This window comes from Leptosomus discolor, chromosome 1, assembly GCF_034619465.1.
Source record: "Leptosomus discolor isolate bLepDis1 chromosome 1, bLepDis1.hap2, whole genome shotgun sequence".
NCBI lineage: Eukaryota > Metazoa > Chordata > Aves > Leptosomiformes > Leptosomidae > Leptosomus > Leptosomus discolor.
This window is the reverse complement of record NC_141391.1, coordinates 155915003-155939147: the sequence shown is the minus strand read 5'-3', so window position 1 is coordinate 155939147 and position 24145 is coordinate 155915003.

Genomic DNA, 24145 nt, shown 5'->3' with positions numbered 1-24145 from the left:
GGCAGAGCTACATGGCTAGGGGCCCAATGGATACAAACTCAACAGTGTGTGTTCAGGGATGCTGAGATTCAGGCCAGTCTGTGAGCAAGAGGCACAAGAGTGGCTCTCTACCAGTGCTGCTAATCCCTAACCCTCACCTAAAACAGTCAGAGGGCTTCCAGAGCACAGCTGGTGCACAGGACACAGGTGCAGAGCAAGGGCAGAGAAGGTTGGTTCTAGCTGTAACTGCCCATGACCACATGGTGTCAGATACTCAGCCACAAGCTAAACTTAGCAAAACTAGGACATGAGAGAAAATTACTTATATGAAAGCTACAAAAGGGCTTATTTTCAAGATGGTAGAGCTTATCAATGTCATTTTGCAGAGCGTCAAACATCTGCAAAGTTGAAGGCTCAGACTCTATTTTTTAGTGTTTAGGAAATCAACAGAAGTTAACCTCTAGGTGATAGACATGCAAATAATTCACTATTGTGGTGCAAATACAGAAATCAAGTTTCACAGATGGTTATTGTTTCCTCCCTTCCTCGGGGCTGCAGATCTTTCTATTTATCTGGTCTTTTTTAAAAAAAAATGCAAGTGACATTATTCAAAGATTTATACTTGTAAAATCAATATATCTGTCAGCTACTACACAAACTTATTTGGGTTGGAAATATTTACAACATGGCAGAAAAGCAAAGCACAAGTGGAATTATCACAAAACCATCCTGTTCAGAAAATGTTCCTTTTAGTTTTCTCCATTTTGCAGAAAGCCAGAAACAATAAGAAATGCTAATATTATTTCTTGTTAAATATATACCTTTAAAAAGAACACTTAAGGAAAAAAATACTAACAATACAGCATCTGATAAAAATTCTTGATCATGGTCATGAGCAGACATACACACATACTTTTAAGTCACAGCCATTCTGTCTACCTTAGCAATTTGGTTCCTAGCAACAGGGTAGCTTTGAAAAAAATCCCCAGACTGTCCGCACTTGGCACATGTTAGTTGGTTCTCAAAGTGGTGCTGGTGTGCACAAGATAGATACCTGTTGGATGAAACCGAACCACGAGCTCTGCTCCACAGCACTTCAACACTCAGTGGAGTAAGGGATCCTAAATCCTTTTGTGGACTTTCCACAACAAGGACCTACAGCATGTAGCTAAGGTACATGCATTCCCAGAAGGCTCTCAGACCCTGGAGACTGGTGGTCTCAAAGCCTGAAGGACCTTGCAAGTTCAAGTACTGCATATATTTGCTGTCCTATTTGCTAATAACTGCCAGTCCTCAACCGCTTTAGTGGTCTCTGCTTATCTGATGCTTTATCCTCATTCATCCAGACTTCAGATCTGAAACCATTCCCTTCTCATTTTTTTTCTGCCTTCTGTTATTGAACTACCTTGCTGAACCCATCTTTCATTATCCTCCGTTTTGTATTATCTCTTCTCCACACTTGTACTCTCCTCTACCACACTGGAATCTCCCTTTTCCACCCACCAAAAAATTCAGTTAACTGCAGCCTGCAGCCCTGAAGATACAACATTTCCCATGAACATGTGTCATGAGAGAAAGAGGAGTTTCTCAAGGGGCAAGATAACCCAGTGGTGATCTCCGAAGGTTGAGTAACTCCCATCAGCTGTCACCTACAAGAGAATTGGTGAACAAGGCTGCCTTAAAAAGTCAAAGATGAAGATAGTCTTCTTGAAGGCCAGTAACTATAATCAGCAGTCAGTCCTGTGCCCGGTACAGGGAGCTTGAGAAAGTCTTTGGGAGGGAGCACGCAACTGAGCCAGCATCTGCCTTGGATTTCCAAACCATGAATCTAGTGTCCACATGTAGGACAGTCAGGAGGAATGTGAGCCCTTGGACATCACTCTTGGCACTCTGGCCCTGAGTCCCACAGCAGACTCCTAGGAGGGCACATCCACAGACAATTCATCGGCCTCCTCCCCTACAGAGCTGATGCCAGCCACCTCCTCTGCCATCAGCCCCAGCTGCCCACCTCCTCAGCCATCAGCCCCAGTTCTGACTCCAGCAGCTGTGTCCCCCTTTTCTACAACATCTCTGAAGTAAAGAGATGGGGACAGGGGACCTGTAAGATTTCTGGTGGGATTACAGCACTGGTATCAAAGCTGTGGAGAAGGGATGGATTTTGCCAAGCTGCCCATGGGGACTATTGTGTTTTGAAATGCACTGGAGCCATAAGCCGTAGGAAAGGTAGGAAAGGTCTCCTGCATGCATCAGAAACCTCATGCCCCATCCCCATCCTGTACAAGTGTCTGGCTCGTTGCTGCACATGGGGACATGTCATGATAATGCAGTTATCTGAGGCCAGACAGTGAGCCCCTGCCCGGCTCCTCCTCCTCCTCATTGAGCAGAGCCAGCTGCAGGCTTGTGACAGTCACACGTTTTATCGTTTTAGTGCTTTTGACGATAGGTTTCTGTTAGCTGCACCTCTTCTTCACTTACCTGTCCGGGGCCTTTCCCTCATGTCTTGCCTAGTGTCTGCTTTGCATCTGCCCCCTTTGTAGGGAGGGGGAGCATGGCAGAAGTGGGGCCCATGGATGCCGATGGCCTATTGCAAGGGGGGAGCAGGGGAGAAGCTCTTGCCTCCCACAAGGGAAATGGTGGGGAGGGAAGGTAACCTTGCTGAAAGACTCCTTTCCCTTCCTCTAGGAGCTAATCAGCCCAGCCCTCTGTTTCCTTATCAAGCATAGCTCTGCCTTCACAGCTCTTACTGAGCTTCCCCACCTCTGCCACTTTTTCTCCCCACTGCTTCTTGCAGATGTGATAGCAGGCAAACCCTCTTCCACCCCACCACCCTTCCTGCTGGTCTGGGACTGCTGCCTCACTCTTCCCAGTGTGGGATGTCTGTGGCAGCGATGGCACGGGAGGCAGCGCGATGACTTCCTGAGAGCCACAGAGGTCCATGCCACTGGAGGAGGGGCGAAAAGTATAGAGGAGGTCAGAGACCACATAATAAGAGTAAACTAAAGGGATGGCAGATCGCATGTCCCTGAGGAGTGGATGAAGCAGGTCAGCCTTATGGGATGCACCAGGGTGTGAAGAAACTCTCCATCCCTTCCCCCAGAAGGGGGATGTCAACATCTCAGAAAGCTTTTCTTTTTAGTCTTTTCATTACAGGCATTTCAAGAAGGCATTACTGTTTAATCACCCTACCTTGTTCTGCTCCATGTGCCCCTATGTACAGTGCAGAGGGTGTCCAGGACACCACTGCTTTCCTGGTCCCCAGTGACCCCAGAGAGGAGGAGGGGGCCATGCATGCAGCCACCAGGGAACTGGTCCCCATTGGCCAACCTTGATGGAAGAGCTTACCTGTATTCCCACGGAGTTTGTGCAGGTCAGGAAACACCCATAACTTGGAATCATTGGGAATGCTGGAGCAAAGTCTGTATGCTGCGCAAAGCTCATCATCTGGTAGCAAGATGACCAAAAGCTCATCCTACTTCGGGCCTACATGCAGAAAAGGCATGGTTAAACCTTGCAGGTGCACTCTTGCTGTCAGGGTATGGCCTTATGATCAAACAATGTAGGGTATATGGCATTTCCCACAAAGCATAAACACCGTGAACCTTTCCCTTCTTGGAATGGAGGTATTCCCCCTAAGCCCAAGGCTGGAATTGTTGAAAATGCCACATCATGAGTCCCTGCACCAAAATTGCTAAGAAATCCATAAATCTCCTTTAAAGGTTGATCAAAGCCTTACAATGTCTGTAGTTGTAGCTGCAGTAGTAGACTGGGAACAGAAGGAGAATATGAATCTTGTCAAAGCTCCTCCCTCCCCAGTTTAGAAATTCATGGAGAACAAAGGTTTGGAGAGCTTCTCAGATGTCATGCACAGCACTACTGGAATAAAAAAGTTTGAAGGATGAAATCTCCATAAACTCTTTGCCCATGGTGGACCTGCCAACCCAAAAGGGATTAGTGACCAAAGAGTAACGGTCAGAGGCTGCGAGACTCTAAATGATGTCAGACACTCACTTGGATATGGCTATAGATTCTGAAATCTCGTGTGAGGATGGTGAAACTATTGGCACCAACTCACAGAAGAGGGCCTTGATGATGTCTTCATCATCCAAAAGTCTTGCACCTGCCAGTGCTTACCCTATCTATCTGCCACCACCATAGTCTCATTTGCCAAATTTATTTTAAGATTCATATCTCATATTCATTCGGAAAACACTGCAATGTTTGAGCCTCAACAATGTATTATTGAAGGACAGTGGCATTTTTATACTCTTCCAGACCAAGGATATCCAACTGCTTAAACAAGATTTTCTCAGTGCGTTGCAAACTCTCCTAGAAAAAACAGAGCTCAAAACATTGCCATTAACAGTACCAGTTCAGACCCTGGACTGATCTAGTCCAATAGGTAATCTCAGATAGAGAGTAATACCAAATATCCATGAGTAAGTCTTGTGACTCAACTGCTACTTGAATAATTGGAGGTGACTTAATATACATTATTGGAAATTTATCAGGTACATCTCCATAAAGTTGTTAGCTTTGGCGCAATTAAATGTTACATCAAATCATTCTTTCAGCTACAACAGCTCAAATCTGTTACTTCACTGAAGTCCTGCTGTCTTCCTTTTTAATTAAGTGTTTAACCTACCAACAGCTTACTGATAACAAAAACTGATAAAAAGGCTAAAAATATTTTTTTTTTTTTTAAGTCTTTTGAACTCAGAGGATGCTAACTTAAGAAGACAGCAGCCAGCAGCTTACCTGCCATCTTCTTTGATCACTTTTATGTTTGCTTGTTGTTTGGAGAGGTGGATGTAAACACTTACTGGAAATGCCACAGCCTACTCTAGTCCTGCTTTAGGAGAATCTTCTAGTGTGACTTTGTAACAGTGCAAACAACCCAAACAGAAGATGAGTAACTGTGAGGCAATATTATGATTTTTATTTCAGTCTGGATTGATGAGAAATCAAGTGCCTTTTATTTTCAGTTAGATCTAAATCTGAGATATGGAAAAAGGGAAAAGAGTCATTACCATTTCTGTCATTTTAAGAACATTAATATGGGCCTCAGCTCTCTTTTTCCTCACCTTCATCATTTTGTGATTGTGAAGCATAGCTCATCGTATATAGTGGAAATATAAACTCTTCATTTTCAGATAATTGGTATAATTTTCTAGACTGGCTTCCTTTTCAGGTCTCTTCGTTCCCCCATTAGCCACAGCCAGCCTCTGCACATCCTGTGCCCCTCATTAAAATGCATTTTTTTTTGCCTACAACCCCACACCTACAGTGCATTCACCCTTAGATCAGGCTATTATGCATTGCCTCAGCAACCTTTTCTGTATGCACTGCCCATATCTACGCCAAGTCTGCCGCTCCGTCTGTACCCTTTTCTTTCTCATCTTTTGTTGAAGCCTGCATTTATTTTCAAAGACTCCTCTACTCAGCCTTTTATGTGCCCTGCTTCAAACCCTTTTATTCCCCTGAGAATTCCCAGCTATCCATTCTTTCCCTGAGAGGGAGGTGGATCTTCCTTGAAGTCATTATTCAGGGAAAGGAGACTAGGCCCCATTGATTGATTTCACGAGTCATTTAAATGAATGGTATGTATGCGCAACTAGCAAATGCTTGTTAAAATGGTTAATTTGATCATTTCTTTTCAGTGATAGTGGGATAACATAAAAATCACAAAATGAGTAATTGAGCAAAATGGCAAGAATTTTGTTTTGTCCTGCTTTCTTTGAAATAATATTAAATGACAACATAAAGCCAATAGAAATACTTATGGGATATTACTATATCTACCAAGAGTTCATTAAGTCTTACATTATTAGAATGAAAGGCAAAGAAATGAGCGATTAGATTATGATGTTAAAGCTGTATCATTTTTATTTAAGCAATTGCATTACTTGCAGTGTGGCATGCCAGAAAAATGACTGGTTTGGTGACAGATCTCCTTTTCTATTATAAAGCCCCTTTTCAAATAATTAGCAATAGGACAGAAAGTAAGATACAAAATACCTTTAAATGTAGTAAACCCAAGAAATTATTCTGATGATATGAATTAGCCTAAAGCACTTGCTTGTATGACAAAATCACAGCAATAATTTGTCTAACTTATTGGTCTTCACGCAGGGGAGGTTGAACACTTAAATAGGATTGCGGTTAGGACAGGAAGGACAGTGACAAAGCTCTACAAACAAAATCTTGCCACAATCTGCCTCACTTATGCATTGCTTCAGTCAATACTAGAAATTTTGCACTTTAAAAAAAAAAGAAGAGTTTTTCTTAAAAATAAAACTGTCTACCATCAACTTATTAAAAACAACTTCCTGATTATAGTTAATTAAAAGACCTTGGGAAAATGCTACATTGACTTCAAGTGAACAGGCTAAGTTTCTGTTGCCAAACATTTGGGTATGATTTCCACTGTCTTTATCAGGAATTGCACCTGCAGTCAGTTAATGAAGAGAAAAATATGGCCACGGACATAAAGATTTCAAAGTCATGTTGGACAGTGTCTCCCAATAAGCTTGTGACAATTGCTGGAAGTATGGTTGGAAACCACATCACTAAATTTTGCCAGGAAAGTGTGCTGATGACAGACATCCTATGTTTGGAGATATTTATCCCTCATTTAGGCATAAACATATTCCTTGATAGCAGAGCCTTAGTCTTAATGCTGGAATTTCCTATGGGCTCAGCATTTGTTAACTTGCAGCCCTGGTCCCAAGCTTGCCTCCCAGCGCTCAAATAGAGGAAAGGAGCTGCAGTAACTCACCACTTCTCCCTGGCCAAGGACTTGCCACCACCTTTCGCAGCTCTGGTCCTCAGGGGTGTCTCAGGGATGGCTTCTGTGCAGAAATCCGCAGCTGCCAAAAGGCCCCAGAAGGCACAGGCAGGAGGTACTGTCGTGTTAAGAGTATGGATTAGATGTTTGCCGGTCAGAGCCCTCACAGGGACTTTCACTGAAACAGTTTCACGAAGTTGCAAAAGTTACTACCTGTATAGGTAATTTATTAAGGTGACAGATATAACAAGTACAGAATTACTGTTGATAAATACACTTACTGCGACAGCACTAATATATAATAATAGTTCTAGCCAAGTTTTCCTGAGCATTATTTGGCATAGGGTGAAGGTGCAATTCTTACCAAGAAAGTGTCCCTGTCTTGGGTGGAGGAATTGGAACACAGCCCGTTGACTGTCCCTTCTAAGTCTTTGGTCCCTTTCTCCCAATTTTTACCCCGTATTTTCCTCTTTTTATTCTCTCATTCTTTGTCTCTGCTCCCATGGGTTACATATAGCATGACTTAGGCAGAGAGTTGAGTAACATGGTCATATATGTATAGCATGATCTCTATAATTCTCATTAACATCTGCAGGGGTGTTAACTGTAATATTAATTTTCTAGAAAATTAAGCAAAGGTTTCACTCCAGGGCATCGGAGCCTTCAAAGTTTTGTGCTGAAACAGTTTTTCTGCTTGTTTCCTCACTGTTTAGCCAAAACAGAGCCGTCTTGCCACCACAAGGCTCCCACTTTCAGTTGTTGTCTCCCCTCACAAGGTTTGTAGAAGGGATAAGCTGATACCAGCATTCTTAATCTTTTGCCGTTTTTTGCCAGATAAGCAAGTTGCTCGGCTCTCGTCCTTGCTCTATCCAGGGTATGATAAACACGTTGCTTTACTTTGCTTAAGTCGACACTTACAAGCCTGGCAGTTCTGTTAGATTAAGGACTAAATTAAAATGTTTCTGCAGTCATATTGCAGTTGGCCATCGGATTAAATTGCCATAAGGCACTCCCTTTACTAGTGTAAGCTTGATTCCCGTGAGGGACTGTTTCTCCTTGGTGGTTAATCCTTCAACTGTGTATGTCAATTCTCTATGTCAATAACTTTATTACACTCTTAAGAAGAGCAGAGTCATGTTTCATACGTCTCTTTCTAACAGTGATTGGGAAGCACCTTGAAGCTAGTTATTATTAAGCTTGCCTATGCTTATGTGCAGTTTGCTAACTTCCCAGTCCAGGCAGCAACGACCCTTTGTTCCATGTTAAGCCTTGAGCTTCCCAGAGCTGTGGCAGTGGGTCCATCTTTATCAGAGATGTGCTTATTTCTTCGTTGAAATTCCTCAGCTCTTTCTGAAGTCAGCTGGAAATAGTGTCTGAAATGAAAGGTCACTCTTACTGAAGTCTACGCAAAGAAGTGATTCCAGCAAAGCAAGTATCCTTCAGGTTGTATAGTGCCTTCCACACACTGAAAAACACCAGTCTCTCATATGCATGCAGAGATATGCTTGCATAACTTGTATTATTTATGCTCTAGACTTCATCAGTTTTCCATATTAAAATATGATGATTTCGTATTCACTCTGTGGCAGCATATGCTGATCATTCTGGAAAATATTAATCATTTTTCTACGGTATCAATTCTACAGAGTCATTGTTCTGCCATTTCTGTCTTCGTACTGGATGAAGGCTTACCCACTGGTGTCATTGTAAGATGATAGACTGTTACCCGATCCTTACTAGAGGCATAAAGCATGTGTTTAAATAATTAAGTTAATAAAGAAATAGGAACTCAGTGGCAGGAAATAGCATTATAAACTTTAGAACACCAGGAGTGTGATTAGTACTGTGGCATAGTGATGAAAGAAGGCAATAAAATAATTTTACTTCATTCTGTAATTCTTAGAGCAATGCAAATTAGCTTGTTAGCAGGGAAGAGTTGGTTTCTTTTCTTTAAATTTCATCTGTGTGCTGTCTTAATGTTATTTTCTTTCAAAAAGATCTTGCAGAACACAGGGAATACTGTACAAGTGAATTTTGAGTTCACATGGTATATGAATGATTGCCCTTTTTCACGTTGAGACTGTCATCTACAACACAATTAGGAGGGTTTGTAGTGGCTGTAGAATCAGTGGTTCTTTGGTCCCAAGAAAAAACACAGGATGTGAGCATTTGATCTGTAATCTCTGCATGGAGGGTTGGGAGAGCAGACATAATAGCATCACGGTACCAGCTGTATCAAAGCAAATAGAAATCATATTGGTGGCAATTTGAAAAATTCAGAGTGATGAGAAGGACCAACATGCTTGATTATTTAAATTTTGTGGAAAACAAAACGAGATATTATCTCATAAAATACTGGTGGACAAAAGCTTTAAAGTGATAAATCACTAGCACAATTAGAGTAAAAGCATATTAGAAGTAGAAGCACAAGGCAAATAACACCAAGTGCCATCTCCACTTCCTGTTGATGCCCATGTCAAAAAGCCCCCTGCGCTACTTATTATTTCTACCATATATTAAAATATTATTTAAAATACTGATCAGAGAGAACATTGTGTGACTGTTTTATTCCAAATCCTTACATTTTTTGTTTCACAAACAGAACGTGTTGGGCCAAATTCAGCTGGTACACATTGAACAACTGCCAAGGCACTGAAGTCAATGCTCTTCCAGTATCAGTACTGCATTTGCTCTGTAACCATTTTACTGTTGGATATTTGTTTCCTGTTGACTGTATTTATAATACATTTGCAATACAAAACTAAAACATGTTAATTTGCTTTTTATTTCTGGATGATAATTGAATATGATCCAACTCTCTGCTTTTTATTTACCTTTACTATTTTCAGCAGGGTACTGGAATTCAGATTTCTTTAGAAAGAGAACAGTCAGTCTGAGTTTCCATATATAGTAAGTCAGTTTGCTGCTATTTCATTAAAACCTAATTTGGAGTGAACTAAACACTTCTCTGAACTAATTAATCTGACATGGAAAACTTCAGAATACTAAATCACTAATGGTCTCATTTTGTATTAATAGATGTAGGCAGATGTGTTGGCATCTTATAGATTCATGTCTGTATGGTATAAAAACACAGAAGAAAAGAGAAGGAAAGGCAAGACTTGTCAGGGACTTAAGTTTAATGAAGCCAAGCTTGGTCAAGAAGTGAGACTGGGGTCTTTTATGAGAAAGGTGGACAGGACTTGTAGGCCCAGAAGATGGGATTTGGTGACGGGATTTAAGGCAACTCAGGAAACTGTTTAATCTGTTCCAGATGGTGAAGGCAGCATGGGAGAAAGAGCTCTCACTGCCAGCTGTGGCGAGACAAGCAGAGGAAACACAATATTTAAATTATTTCTATTGAATTACATAAAAAGCCTACATTCAAAGAGTGTTAGAGTTGCAAACTTGGGTACTCAGAGGATAGGAAATGCCTGATTTAAAGTTTCCCAGGAAAATTAAACTTGTAACTCTTACATGCATTGTAAAATCTTTAATTACAGGACAACATATACCTTTTTACACAGGACATTTGGCCTTTTTATGCACATGAGGGCATACATTTAATGAGCAACTATTCATTAGCTTGTGTTATCCTCATTGTTAAGTGCATGACCTCATGCCTTATTTACTGTATTCTGTTCAAACTCTGCCCTGAATACACAATCCTCATAGGATCTCCATGTAATTTATTGCTGTAGTACTTAGTGCTTCACAAACATTAATTAATGTCTCCAACCTCCTTGTAAGGATAGGTAATTTTTCTTATTTTTATGGTTGGGGATAGTGTGAGATGACAAAGGACTGATTTTTTTCAGGAAAAATGCATCCCTATGTCTTTTCTTGAAGAAACAATCACCATTTTCTTTTTCCATTGTGGCGTGAAGCCAGGGCCCCTTCCCCTCCTCCTGCAGTACTACTGTGCCAGCCGTTTGGCAAGACAGTGAATCTTTGCACTTGATTGTTTTGAGGCAAGTCTATCTCACTGGGCCATCTGCAGCCTGAGTGAGCTCTGACCAGACATTTCCTTGGGCAGCAGGAGGAGAAAGTGAACAACTGCCTGTCCAAACCTACTGCTTGAAGGGGAGAAGACCACTGTGTGACCAGAGTCAGGGAAGCAGTCCTTCAAAACAAACAAGCAGTCCTGCGGGAGATGCTGCTCCCACAGCTCCTCATGTGTTAGAGCTGGTGGTGTATGATGAGGGTTTGAGTGGCTGCTCCACTTGAATGCAGCACACAACAGAGGAGCAATGCCACTGGCCAGAGCTGGCAGGTGCCACCAGAAGATACCTGACTTCCTACTTTGCCCCATGCAGTGACAGAAGTACAGCCATTACATAAAGGTCCAGCACTTCCAGTCTGTCATGCTATGGTTTTAACTGCATGGAGCATTTGGCCATCCCATGCAGCCAAGCTGGTATTCCTTCTCCTCCCATAGCCATAGCTATGGCATCCCGTTGGGCCCTGTCTCCTCACTGGTAGGGAGAGAGCCTCTACTCTGTGCCAGCCAAAATGTGTCCCTTGAGCAGAGCCTGTTTACTGTAGCTTTCCTGGTTTCATAGCCCATCACCAATCTCCTGACAAAGTGAGCTTCCACACCAATACATTCACTGGGACATTGCTCCTAGCTTGGGGGCGATACAGGTGATCCAGATGATTCTCCCACACTACTAGAATGATGGGTAGGTGTACAGCAGGCAAAGTTCGACCTCATCCATGGCTCCCTCCTTAACACCCATGGCCACCCCAGTGCTGGTAGACATTAGCCCGTGGGAGTTATAAAACTGCCCTGGATCTTACAGAAGTGCACACCTCTAAAGTTGCTCTGGTGGACTCCTCAGTACAAATCCCAGGGAAATCACCCTAAATGACACAGATGTACTGAGCTTCTCCTGTCATGGTCCTGCACATTCACATGAGCTGCCTTTAATTTTAGAAGTTTATATTTGCATTGCTCCCTGTGCAGTTGAAACAAGCCTGAGTTACTGCCATAACCGTCAGGAAATTTTTCCAGTAGGAAATGGCATCAAGCACATTCCTCAGTCCTCTCCCTTCCCAGACCCATTAGATCCCAGTCTAGCAGAAGTAGAAGTGCTGCACATAATTCTGTGAAGAGCTGTAGTAGAAGTGTCAGCCTTGGTATGGATGGAGCATAAGGGGGAAATGTCTGGGTGTGGAAGAACAGGAAGTGTAAGAAGGGATGAAAGAAAAGCATGTGTTAATTATTGATAGCACCTAAATTAGTTGGTCATCAAGTACGCACACAGCCCTTCCCTCCTCCCCACCCCAACTATCTGCAGTTTCTCTGAACACCCAGATTGAAAAACCAAAGGGCAACATAAACGCAACAGCCTGCACCCGGAAAGGTAGACAAAAGAACAATTAGTTAATCAGCAATTTTGCCTAATGACTCACAGAGATGGGACAGTGGGAGAGACAAACGATTCACAGTCACTGTCAACTTTTAAAAGGTGTGAAAGACACGTTCAAAAACCAACCACATGGTTGTCAATAATAAGAAACCCAGAAGACATGATGAGAACTAAGTAACTAACTTCCCTCATCCTCTGTCACTGCAAATAATCCTAGACAGACCATGTGCAGACACATCTCCAAGCTTCTGAGTATGAAAGAAAATCTATGAGAGAATGACTGTGCACGAGTGATACGTGGATCGTACAAAATAAAAAGACCTTTCCTTCTTACGCTGTCTTTTGTTGAGGGTTGCTCCATTAGTTGAGCTTGAACAATTCTGGATGCCGGACACCACTCCATGGCTCCTCTCCCACCAAGCAAGTGAAGCTACTCCTGCCAGGACTCTGCATCGGCTTGGCCTCAACATGCAAATCGGTGGCGCTGGCTAAGAAGCAGCACATGCTCCCAGGTGTGGTTTTCTGGTGGAAACCAGATTTTATTTGAGCCCCAGGTCAGATGATGAGGGAGAACCTGCACGCAGCGAAGGGCTTCCTGTAGGCACAGGCATATGGCTCTGGCTCTCAGGCAGGGACAGAGCATACTTCATTTCCCTCAAGCTAGCATCAGTGTTGCACTGGGAATGCTATGCAGATTGCAAAAGAAGATCTTTGCCATCCACCATCACATCACTCCCTGGCCCTCTGTTAGGTCCTCTCTAAACCACTGACAAGCTGTGTCAGTCACCTCTACTGTCTGCAGAAAGACAACATCCATCTCCACTCCCAAATGCCCACCTATTGCAATGGTTTTAGGTCACCAGTCTACTGAGGCACCCACTAAACTTCACAGATTGGTGAGGGGACCTTAAATACCAAAGCCCACACAGTCTTTACAAGCACGTTGCTCCTCCCTTGCCTATTAATGGCTTTGCAAACTCCTGTAGCACGTAGCTAGCCTACGCATCTTTAAATGTTTTACAAGCTTGTAATAGGTACTCATTCATCATTTATGGTCGAGCACTAAAATACTTTGCAGGCAACTGCATCTAACACTAGAAAGCGTTAATAAATATCAGTTACATAGTGAGCGTTAAATGTAAGGAAGTTGTGACATCAGCATAATTAGCATTTTAACTTTCAAAGCACTTTAAACAAGAGTGAATCCATATAGGATCTTCATGACAGAGGAAGGTGCTGAAGAGAATTTCAAACTAATTTCCATGCAGCACTGGGAAAGTGAGCCTGGGTTACAGTCTTATGCCATCAGGGCTGGAAGCTCTGCTTGCATATGAATAAGTAATACATACTGTAGTTGTGTTCTCTTGTATAGCATACACTGCTTTCCTTACAGGTGAGCTTTTAGTCTGGGCTCCATGAAGTTACTGCTGAACAGGCTGCATCCAGATACGGTGGCATTTTGGTTTTTGCCAAGCAAAATAAACTGCTTCAGTGTGTAGCTATCTACAAATCTCATGCTCAGTCATAGTCAACATTCACATAGAATTAAGTTACTTTCTCTATCTAAAAGCTAATCCTTTATTGTAAAACAGATCCACGCCATCATAAGCAAACAGAAAATAATGGTAAAGTAAATAATAAAGGACTAGTTTGTGTTCTCTGCATCACTTCAGCAATGTAAAGGGATGCCAATGAGAATTATAATCATGGCCAAAGCCATTACACAGCACAGCTGTAGAATTAGTCTAACAGTCTGAGGCAACAGCTACACATTAGGTTCAGCACTCCTTAAACAGTTATTTTCCAGACCAGTCAACTCCCTGATCCAGTTCATCTCACGAATAACCATGCTGGCACAGAGAGCAGAGAAGAGTGGCGGAAAAGAGGGTGGCAAAAGAGCTGAAGGGTAAAGCACTTCTTAAGCCCTCACCACCAGCAGGTGAGGACGCTCAACACTACGGTCTTATGCAAGCAGTCCCATGGAGCTCATCATTATGTCTTTTAGAAATGTGGTTTAGTGGTGGATTTGTCAGTGTTAGGTTTACGGTTGGACTCGATGATCTTAAAGGTCTCTTCCAACATAAATTATTTTATGATTCTGTGATCTTTCCATAGCAGTTTGTGATGTCCTTCCTCGTGGTCATTAGGATGCAATATTTTTAGAACTGTGGTAGTATGTTCAGGAGAAAGTCCAACGTTATGAAACGATCGACAAACATTAGGTGACAGCTGATCAAATAATGAGTCTACACAAATCTAGCGGCAATTTAGCTGCGATGTGATAAAATAATACAGAAACACCTTTATAGCAGTATATAGCCACAGATAGCAATTAATTTCTACAGGTGTATAATAAATGCATACAAAACCCCCAAACTGCTCATGTTATTCAGACTTGAAGTGAAAACTCAGAGATGGTTTTTCCAATTCTGGATGTGCCTATGGTAACAACGACTTCAAAAAGGACTTTGGTCTAATCAGGTATTGCAAAATGGTAGCTGTCATTATCCCAAACAGAATTTTGGTTTGGCTGCAAGAGAGGGAATTATCGTGTTTGCTTCCAAAACCAGCTGAAACCCAGTTGATGGTTTTCTCAGAGTTTGGGACTCACCAACCTGATGATTCCTCCAAAGTTTAATATTAACAGTTCTGACCATTCGCTCAACTCCTCCTCAGATTTTTGGCTGACACAGCTCATGCTAAGGCCTGATGCATATTGGGAGCTACACCATTAGGTCAAAGGAAGAGCACCACATAGGCAGGACAGGAGGGGCAGGAAGAGATAAAGCACCATTATGCAGCCATTACCACCTGCAGACTGCTGTCTCCTGCGGCCATCATCTTTGCATGTGTCATCAGAATCTGCTAACTCATGGAAAGGGCACAAACGAAAATTCCAAGCTGGAAGATATAAAACCATCAGCTTAACCAAAAAAGTTTGGAAGCTGATCCAACAGCAGCCGAACTGCTGAGGCTTTTGTGCTTCACAGTGTGATACAGGGGATGCTCACAGCGTGAAGAAGGAGGAAGAATGAGCACTCCCACCCTCGGCTAGGTAACTATTTTGCTCATAGGTGCATGAGTTGAGTTACAAGTTGTGAGTTGCAAGTTACGAATTAGAGAACTTGCAAGGGAGAAACTGCATGACTTACGTGATGAATTAGTGAAGTCACGTGATAATTAATTAGTCTGTGCAAAGGGAATTGAGCCCTTGTTTGCTGTGTTTGTTTATTTCTTAATGAGCTCATAAGATAAGCTTTAATTTACGGAGTACATTGTCCTGTAAATTTGAGAGATCCAAATGGACCATGACAACAGTCTTCAAAAGTTCAGTTTATTTCAACATGGCTTGGTCTATTTCAGCACAGAAGAGTAAATGAAAAGATGAATTAATTTACTCCAACTTATTTTGAAAAAGTAAGTAACTAAAAAAACCCCCACAGCTGAGGCCTGATACATAAGAAAGTTTGCCCACAGCTAGCCAGGGGGGTGAGCCTAGGAAGCCATATTCATATTTTGATTACTTAAGATGCCTGTGAAGCCAGAGAGATACTGTTGTGTTGGAAATTTAGTTTGCATGCAGGGATATGGTTAATGAGATTCAGCTTGGTTGCAGTGATTTAGCTTGAACATTTAGATCATGTACTGTTAGTACACAGGTGACAGAGGCTTGGCTGACTGTACCTAAAAAGTAAGTACAGTTTATCGTGTCCATCAAACCACAACTCCCTCATCAAGGACCAAAGCAAGAAACAAAGAGAAGAAAGAAAGGAGTTATGAAGTTCTGGAAGACATCCCAAGATAAGGGCAGATTGGTGGGAACACGATAGGCTGGACCATACCCACAGTGCCCTTAAAAGGCTCTTGACAATACATGATCAATTTGAGGAGTGGTTGGGACCCCCAAACGACCACCAGAGACTGTATGAGACCCCCAAGCATGCACACATCAAGCCTTGACCATGATTCAGCATAATGCAAATTAGTTTTGGATGTGTATTAGCTAGATGATGAATAATGTGTATTTTTTTCGTGAATAATGTATGTTTTGGAATATAAATGTGACCAGCAGGTGTGCCCAGGTGTGCTTGATTTGTGGGTTGATTCCACTGAGCACTCAGGCCTCAATAGAAGCAATATCTCTCCTGAGTGGGTGGAACTGGCTTATTGCACACCGGGTAAAGAATCTGCTTTTAGGACAACAATACAAATCCAAGTAAGTTTATTTGAAACCAGATTGGAATAGCTCTTTTGTTTTCTCCCAATCTACTACACATCTGCCTCCGAAGTCTGGAATTTAATGATTTCTGCTCTAAGTTTCACTATCCAGTTTCCTACGTGACATTAGCAAACTTGTAATACTTTACGTATTTCTAGAGATGCCAAAACTTCATATAACATAGTGCTGATGCTTGTAGAGACTTTGAATTTAATTATACCACTTTGCACTTTATATGATTTCACCAGGGTGAACCATCTCCATTAACCTCTTCACCAGCCTTTCTAGACTGCTGTCATTTGTCTGTAACAGCTTCCCTTATGATCACAATAATTATCATTGCAACACCCTAGGAGTGCTTTTTTAAGGAGGCTCAGTACCTTATTTGTGATTTATTTACAAGCATGGTCTCATGCCAAGAATTTGTAGATAATTGTGTGGTCTCTATTCAGGCATATAGCCTGTGAGTATTACTAATTCACTGTAAAATGCTTAAGAAAAAAAAAAAAAAAACAACTGACTTTGAGACAGTTCAGTGAATTTTTACTGACATGGCAAAGAAAAGAGAGGAAACAGAACCGGGGTCTGCCTCACTGGTACTCTGCCATAGAACAGACAACTTTTACATCAAATGGTCCCTGAGAGCTGCCAGAGAGTGTGCAGGTGCTGGGTTGGGATGCTTTTCGTTTCAACGCTGTGTCAATATCCCTGATTGTTTATGACACACCTTGTGACAGTTCTCGACAGTGGACCAAGACAGTAGGTGCTCTGCTGTCAGAGGAGAAAAAAGTCCTGGCCCTCAAAGCTCCCTGTATCCCTAAGCAATGCAGACAGGGCAAGACAGAAATCCTGGCCAGGCACGCGAGTGCCAATAGCCATAGCTACAGATGTGGATCCATGGCTTGAACATCGGTGGTTTGCTCTGCACCTGGTCTGCCTTGGGGTGGAAGAGGAGCGTTGTTAGGCCTGATGAGTTAAGACAGCCAAGAAAGTGGTAGCTAATGTGGTATTGTATGGCATAGGTGACAGCTCTTCTACCCTGGTTGAGGGACGGAGCTGTGGCACAGAGGCGGTTGCTCGCACAGAAGGTGCTGGGAATGGCAACCGCACTGTTTGCAGACACTCTGCCTGGTTGCACATAAATGGAGCCAAAGAAATGTGGCAAGAGAAAACTGAACGGAAGGTCTGTCATATGACTTGTTACAGTAAATACTGTCTTGTATAACCCCATCCCAAGTCTCCTTTTTTTGGGCCACAGAAGCAAATAGTCACTGGCAAGGTAAGGCAGACACCAACAGACAGACACACCAAAGAGAGAGCAGAAGCAGCTCCCTGTCTATGGCTAGTAATGACCTTTTCCCTGGATGGACAAGGAACAAATCTGTACATATTCACACACACACATTCATATTACTGTGCCCACACTCTTACGATGCTCCATCTCTGAAAACAACTTCGTTGTTGTGCGAACTTTTGTTTAAAATGACCAGAACAGGAAACGCAAACACAGCCTGCTGACCAAGCATGCACACTCTTGTTTAGATAAGACACGCCATGCCACTCACCCAGAGAAGCACGCAGAGATGGGACCTATGGGTTTCCCAGCACTGCCACAGCAGAGGTTGGCCACCACTTCTCGTACCTCTCATGTAGTATTGCCTGCTCTACAGAATAATACAAGTTCTCCCCTAATTTATTAGCATTTTTATAGAGGTTCTGCTGCTAAATTTCCTGTCTGGGAGGGTATGGCTGTTCTTGTATTTCCTAGACAGCAAGTCAACAGCCAACATTGCCTCCTCAGACAAAAGTCATTCACCATGCATCTCTAGCTCTCAGTTGCTATTGTGTTTTTGCTCGAACCGTAGTATTCTTTCCTCTGTTGCAGCATTTATTATTACATTCCCCACTATAGGTACCTTAGATACCCATAGCAGCCAAAAATCAAAGGATGCATTTCCCAAACTGGTGGCAGGCCTCGTGCATCTGTTGAGACTGACTCCATTCCTCATCAGAGAAAATCAGTCCAAATTTATGTTCTTTGAACAAAGTCTCACATCACCACATAATCCCAAAGCAGTTTGTCTAACAACTGTCTGCTACATTCAGCTTTTATTACTGGCAGGCTTGCAGCCCTTAAAGGAAGAGGTCTCTGAATCATGTGGTAGGAGGGCTCTTTCCACATTCCCCCAGGCAACACAAGACCTTTACCACTGACTCAGCTGGGACCCCTTTCTCTGCAGTGGGCCTCTGGCAACTCAAGGGCCAGAATTTACTGACCAGCAAAAGTCCGTAACATGGTTCCACCTAATTTCAGCTCTAATCTGCATGCAGTCCTGGTCAAAATGTCCCAGCTTCCAAAATTTCCCACTGCCCAAAGCATTTTCAAATTTAATGTAATCCTCAGTAATCCGTGTCAAACCTTGGTTAGGGCACTTCTCTGATCCTTCTGACCAAAAAAGCTGCACAACTCATCCTAACACCCTCAGTTGCAGAGGAGCAGCCACTGCTGTTCCCATGAAAGCCCTGCTTCACCCAGCTGGCACTTTCCCTGCCTCCTGCAGCCTTCTAATTGCAGTCATCCCTCCCTCCTTGAGTTGCCGCTTCTGAGCTTCCCAGCTCAGGATCTGCCACTTTCCAACTATAGATTTGTTCTGGTTGATGTCCAGCGCAACGTTCTGCACTGCTGATATGCAGACAGCTCTGTGTAGCCAGGGGGCTCAGCCAGCTTGTCACATATGGCTGTTTATATCCCTGAACAGGCTTTTGCTGCTAATCAGGCTGACCTGATTCTCATAGTCTCTGCTTCTCCAGTGGTGTTTCTGCCCAAGGCCAATTGCCAAGGCCAGGAGAGCTCACACTGCAGCTCCAGTGCACCTGTTGGGTCACTCTAATCCTTTGGTAGCAGGCAAGCACACACAAGCCCGAAATCCCTCCTGTTGAAGGGCAATAGCCCAAAATCTGCCATCTGTCCTTCAAAGAAGACTCTTTCTTGCAGCTTAATAATAGTGCATTATCTAGGAGCTTTTACTCCCCCAAGCACTAAAAGCACTTCAGGTGTAGAAAGCGAGCAGAGATATTTGCAGCTTCCCCATCCCTGGACCTTGTAGCAGGTCGGCTCATGCAGACACAGGTCCATGCTTGGCCCAGGATGTAGAGAGCACTACTGGAAGTGCAAGCAAAGGTGGCCAAGGCAGCTGACTCCCAGGGACCCTGGCTTTCTCCGGGTGTGAAACGTTTTTCTGGGCCCAGGCAAAGACTGAGATCTCTCTGGCTGTAGGAACACTATCTGTCAAATCTGAAGTCTACAGAAGTAGCCAAGTGGAAATAATTATTTTTAAGGAAAACAAGAAAATAAGAGGGTTTTGATCACCTAAGATCCCAGGAGGCAACTTGTTGCCTGGCTCACTCTTTGTCGCCTTCTTGCAACATCATCCCACCTGCTTTGAATTAAAAGTTCAAAGATTCTTTGGGATTTTGGGTTTTAAAGATTCCTGAGAAGCCTGCAACAGGTTGTTCAGCAAGAGGATCTGCAAGAGGTGGCTCTGCCAAGTCCATCCTGAGGGACCAGGCTGAGCTCTGCAGGAGGCCTGCTGAGGGATGCAGATATGTTTATCCTGGACATAAACAGAGATGGAAAGAAAATGCTGTAAAAAACCCCAAAACATCAAAATCCATAAAGGATGTAGCTACACCTAAAACATGTCAGAGATGAGGCAACTTTTAAGCTTGTTAAGCTACAGAGGAGGTTTTCCTCCAACCAAAAGCCTGCTGTACTATTACCAACCTAGTACCAAGTGACAGAGTACAGAGAGGTCCAGCAGGCTGCCCCAGGTCAGCCACATGGGACAGCCCATCCTGGCCCCCTTTCTCTTCTGCTGAGCCACCAGGGAGGGGCCCAGCCACCAGGCACGAGTGGAGATCCTCGGTCCAGTGGGAGGTTTCATCCTCAGCAGCAGTGAGGATTGGGAGGTGGGCTCAAGTCTCAGTGTCACATCAATACCCAGGGGTGGCCACCAGAATGACATGCCAGCTATGACTTGTATTCCTGCTGCCTCTGAGAATGGCAGTGCAACCAGAAATAGGATTGGTGGGGAAAATTTCCCTATTAAGAGGAAAGCATTAGCCAAATGAGGAATGAGCCTATAAAAGAATCTTGCTATCGAGGGACCCATCTGGCTCTTACCAATGAGCATTTGCATGGCTCCCAAGCATTTAAAAGTAGAATTAATAAGAATCTTTTTCTTTCATCAGTTCTAGGCAGTAGGAGGAACAGCTGATTAGTTCGCTTGTTGAAGTATTACTGACATACCATACTGTAGTTTTTAAACAATCAGATCTTGATTAACTTTGGTCATGTAAATAAAATTCTTACAAGGATTATTTTCAAGCCTATTTAACTCTATATATAAATGTAGCATTATTTTCAAACCTCAACTTCCCTTGCCCCGACAAATGAAAGAGTGTGTTTTTGTGCATGTGGCACAGGAAATGAAGAGTTTTTTATAGGAATATTTAAAACTCACTTTTGCAGACAAAGCAGACTTAGAAAACCTCATTCGAAAGTGTAACTTTTTCAGGGTTGGAAGGGGCAAATTATGAGCCTTGGAAACAGCATTCATCCTCTCAGAATAATTTCATTTTAATCACACTGTTTACTGGATAGTTATATTGCACATACAGAAGATTAAAGGGGGATGGATGAAAGGGTATCAGTTGTGAAGAGCTTGGGAAATAACCCCAGATTCCGGCTTTGGAGAGAAGTTCATTGGAAATTCTTGGTGAGAATTCTTATTTCCATAATAAAACCAGAAAACAGAGATCTTTCAAATGCATTGGATGCATTACAGTGGCCTATGTCCACAAGTACATGTACTTTGGGAAAAGACCAGATTACCAAGCTTCTGGGCCAAGGAACAAACAAACAGCAACAGAAATGTTTCTGGGCAGAAATGGACTCCTGCCTGGAGGACTGCGGGCTTCCCTGTCAGAGCCAAGCATCCTCGAGGCAAGAATGTGTTTCAAGAGCATGTGACATGCCAATCTAAATACAAATCTTTGGTTCATCTCTTCTTGCACAGTTTCACACTTGTGCTTTAACTGAATATTCCCTAATGAAAAGTGAAAGGTTCTTGGCTATTTTGGGTTTGGGTTTTTTTTGGAGGGTGGGGGGATCAAAGCAAGTCTATGAGGAAAGTGTGTTGACAGCAACATCTACTCCACAAAGGCACAGACAGAATTTGCCTCACTCCTTGTTAGCTTGTAACTCTATTGCAGAATAAGCAGGGGAGGGCCAAGGCACAGCTAATGAAGGGTCTTAACAGTGACATACAGCAAATGGCAGGAACTTTTAGATCATTAAGGAACAAAACTGAAATGTTCTTCATCAGAAAAAAAAACAAAGTCAAAAGAAAACCTGTAAAAGTAGCAGAATATCTCACTGATAAGGCAGGAAAAGGAATTCAAGAATCAGTTCAATAGCAAGAGGAAAAGTTCTGGGGGAGGTTTTTCCACAAGCAGTGAATTTGACCAAAAAAAATGGAAACAATGAGTAAATTCAGGTTGAACTCAGCTAAATTCTTGGCTGAAAGGAGAGTACAGGAATAGATTTTTGAAGATGGCAAATCCTTCCATTCTAACGGTTTGCAAATAAAAGTTTGCAACTTATTCAGTGTCATTCAATTAGAAAAAAAGGACAAGAATAACCAGAACAGAAAACATTCCATTTTGGTGGAATGAAACATTTTGGTTCATTCAAGGTTTTGGCATGATGAATTTTTTGGTTTCATTTTGCCAAAGAAAACTTTGGAAAATTCTAACCCAAGACTTTTTTCCCTGCTTTTTCGGTTTGGCCTCTAATCAAAAAAAAAAAAAAAACCAAAAAAAACCCAAAGCAGTATTTGCCCAGATCTATTAAAGTCATTGAACGAAATAATGCCAAGGTAACATCATTTTATCATAACAAAATGAAGACACTAAAGCATCAGATTAATCCAAAGCAGCTGTGTGCTCTTTTATGCTTACTGACTGCTGAAGGAAATACAAAAGGAACGATGCAATGCTGTGATGAATTCTGGAATACGATCTATGTGTCTATCACCCAAAGATGGTAGAGGCTTTCTTTCCCTCTGTCCTTTGCTTTTTCTCCCTAGGCTTCTGGCCACACATACCAATGATATACCACTATCGAGGCAGACACATGCTCCCCAAAACTTTTTAAAAAATGAACTTCACTGATAAACAGTGGCTGCCTTTTGCTAGCACAAGTACTGTCTTGGCCTTCACAGGTTATTTATCGGTGCAGTGCTGCAACATACTTCATTTCAAAAGACATAAGTCATATTAGCTGTAAAGTTATCTGAAGTCCTTTCAATTTATGTGTGCCCTCACTTTTAATGCTGAATGTTCTCCGGTAGGCAAGACGTTATGTTTCATGAGACAGGCATAGCCTCCTGCTGCTCTCTCTGCTCCCATTTGTGCAGATGCTATGGCCATTTTTGCCACCACTGAGGCCACCGCTGGGATTCAGTGAGCTGCTGCCAGCATCAGAAAGAGCAGCAGGTGTGGAAACAAGCTTCACTCCCTTTGGCAAACCTAAGGTTTCAGAGCTAATTTTCAGAGAAAAAAAAATCCTATATTGTCTTCCTCAGAAAATGTATGTACACAGAGAACCGATAAAGAATAATGAATGGGAGCTAATAGAGCAGTTACTAATGAAGGAGTCATCCTCACAGCACTCTGCTTCTAGCAGCAATGATTTGTCCGCATATTGATGATGGTCCATGTTTGGGGCTTAGGGTACTGAGAGCAGTGTTTGCTGCCAGGTAAACAGCTGTTTCGTGCCCCCTTCATGCTCCCTGCTACGGCTCCATCAGAGAATAGCTCTATCTTATGTAGAAATAAATTAATTAATAAAGCAAGCACCAATAAAAGAGATCTCTTTGAAAAGCACCCAGTCAAACCTGCCAGTTAAGTGTTTAATGAAAACATCAGTAAAATGCAGCATGTACTACAGCCAAAACAGAAATAGTCTTCCTGACACAACAGTAAACAAGAGAAACAATGGAGCAATAACAGAAATGATGAATTAAAGACAAGGAGTGTAGCATTTTGATACTCATGCAGGAGCTTAAGAACATTATTTTTGTACTAGCATGAAAATTGTAAGTACAGTAATATAATAAGGTGTAATATTTTCAGCAGTTATTAGCCCACTGGACAGCACATGTGACAGCCAAGCCTTTGACAATGATATTAAGACTTGTTTAAGACCACCTGGGAGGTGATGAAGTGATTTAGAAAAAAGTTTTATGGTCTGTTGAAGCTCAAATTAGTATGCTACAGTTTACTAGGAAGGTCCAAAGATGAAGCAGACAGAAAGAAGGCCTAATAGGGAAACATCTGCTTTTTCATATTCAGGATGGTGGCAGAATAACTTCCAAATATGTAACGGTACATATTGTAAATATGTTTAGTCATACTTTATAAAAATATTCAATGTGGTACATAGTAAGGCAGTATTGAAACAGAAATACTCCTGTCAAAAGGTAAAGACATTTTAGCCATTGACTAAAACATGGAGGTCAAGTTACTGGAAAGAAGATTTTATGGAAGCTAAGTAACGTGTGCACACTGCCGTTCTCGCGCCCATTCCAACACCACTGTAAGCAGTTGTTCCCCAAAATAACAAATTCAGGTTTAGAAATATGGTGTTATGTCAGTTTATTATTCATGGCACACTCAAGAGGTGAGGGTTTCGCTTCATGTATTTCAGGTTTATAATGGAAGCATAAG